Genomic DNA, 2,243 nt, shown 5'->3' with positions numbered 1-2,243 from the left:
GAGGCACGTTTTGGTAGGCCAATCGTCGAAAATGTCGATAAAATCATGGAAATCGTCGAGTCGGACCGGCATGTGAGCACTTATTCCATTGCCCAGGAACTGAAGGTTAGCCAGAAAACCGTTTGGAACCATTTGCATAACAATATATAACTTGCATATTTTTCGGACTCCCCTGATTGATTATCAATGTTGGAGTCAAAATAAATATTTTTACTAAAAGAGCTGCAAAAAAATATAATAAATAAAATTCTAAAAAGGTCTTATTATACTCACAGGGCTATGTTCAGAAATCCAACTCGATGGATAGAGTTATTTTAATAAACCAATCATGATAAATAAATCTTAGTTCTTTTTACCCTGATTGGCTAATTAAATGTTACTCTACTCACCGAGTAAGGTTTCTGAACGCAGCCCAGCATGTTCGGCTCTGGGTTAACCCACTAGGTTATTCAGTCTACGTTTATTGGTCGAACAAGTATTTATAAGTTTTATGATTGACTAGTAGAGACGTCATTAATCGCTCTCGGAGCGATTAACCCAGGGCCAGTCGAACACGCTAATAATTACCCGAAAAAGAACCAGGAGTATTGAAATACTAGATAGTACACCGATCATGCCTGACGGTACTTTCACAGCAGTGCTTGAGATCGATATTTCGGCCAAATACATGATTTTTTAATATTTAACTAAAATTATCTGGATGACTCACAAACCTTTTTAATAATACTTTGTAACTCTTCATATGAAATACAAACGATACTATACCGAATCTTTATTTAATTTACCTCCGGTCATTATTTCCGGCTCAATACATGGTTCAAAAAAGAACAATTAATTACAAGTAGAATGACTCACAAATCTTTTCATTTGCACTTCAAAACTCTTCATACGAACGATTTAAAAGAATAGTTTTCCAACCGGAGTTTTTTTCCGGTCAAGTACATATGAATGTCCGATCTTATATTTAAGATCATCTTAAGTACTGTCTTAAGATGTCATAAACCAATCACAGAGCCGTATTCGCATCTTAAGATATTGGCTGCGTTCAGCAGAGAAAACTGCTTTGCAACTGTGTAAAATTCGTGAATCTGGGGGTCGATTGTGTATCTCGAAACGAAGTGAAAATTACAAAAGTGAACAAATTCACTAGGCATTGACCAATGAAGTTACAAATATTCTAGTAAATTTGCTCACTTTTGTCATTTTCACTCTGTTTTGAGATACACAATCGACTCCCTGATTGGTACATACTCTTGAATTCAACCAAAATTAAGAGCATACTCCAATCAGATTCACGAATTTTACAACAGTTGCAAAGTAGCTTTCTCTGCTGAACGCAGCCATTGCTTAATGGCTCCTGCACATAGGACGCGGTAATACTTGTCGCGCGGCAGAAGTTCGCGCGACAGCCAATCAATATGCTGCTTTCCGTAATAACCTTCTAGCTCTTACGGAAAAACAACATATTGACTGGCTGTCGCGTGGCAAGCATTACCGCGTCCTGTGTGCAGAAGCCATAAGACGGTCTTGAAATAAGATTCGACTATGAATACCGGCTTTAATCCGAATGTACGGGGTGCTTAAAACGTTTATGGCCGGTCCTGCGAGGAATAGCTTGCGTTGTAATCGGCGATCAGATAGATTATTGTTTGTGTTCGCAAAGTGCGGTACTATGACGTGCCTGATGACTTGCATTGGGACACATGCGGACGGTGATAGCTCGCGATGAACGTGGCGATAATCTCGCTAGCATGAACGAATGACGCATAGCGTGCAACATCACGAAACTATCGTCGTGACAATGTGTATGTTATGTTTTCGTTACTTATCTCTTTTTCTTCTTGCTCCTTTTGTCTCGCAAGTTTGTGAAGAAAAGATGCTGTGGTAATGATGGCATTATGGACGAACATTGCTGTAGAAAACCATACTGAGTGTTTCTTACCGGCAGCCCGATTAATAGAAATAGAATACAACGCGACTTGCTTCCAGTTCGCTGACCACACGGTGACAGCGGCGGGACTTTGATGGACTAAAAGACGATCAACAAATTTTCGGTTAGTCACTATTGGTTACTGCTTGCTTGTTTCCTAGAGATTGATGTTTGAGATTGGGAAGCGTTATAGAAATTATTACATTCGCAATTTAAGGCGTTTTTTGGCGATCGTTTGATAAATATAGCAATTTATCATGGAACAAATTTACATTTGATATATATATATATATATATATATATATATATATAT

General features: G+C 38.3%; 1 long non-coding RNA gene across 1 annotated transcript; it reads left to right on the top strand.

Moving 5' to 3' along the window:
- Nucleotides 1–1,464: 1,464 nt before the first annotated feature.
- LOC116852219 lies at nucleotides 1,465–2,226 on the top strand. Its single transcript, XR_004379729.1, has 2 exons — nucleotides 1,465–1,805; nucleotides 1,990–2,226. It is a non-coding gene; the product is annotated as an uncharacterized LOC116852219 (long non-coding RNA).
- Nucleotides 2,227–2,243: the final 17 nt, after the last annotated feature.

Source organism: Odontomachus brunneus, unplaced genomic scaffold (genome assembly GCF_010583005.1).
Source record: "Odontomachus brunneus isolate Ranch 3 - 2012 unplaced genomic scaffold, Obru_v1 Obru_scaffold_207, whole genome shotgun sequence".
NCBI lineage: Eukaryota > Metazoa > Arthropoda > Insecta > Hymenoptera > Formicidae > Odontomachus > Odontomachus brunneus.
Note: the sequence above shows the minus strand (reverse complement) of the source record. Positions and strands in the feature narration are given on the sequence as shown.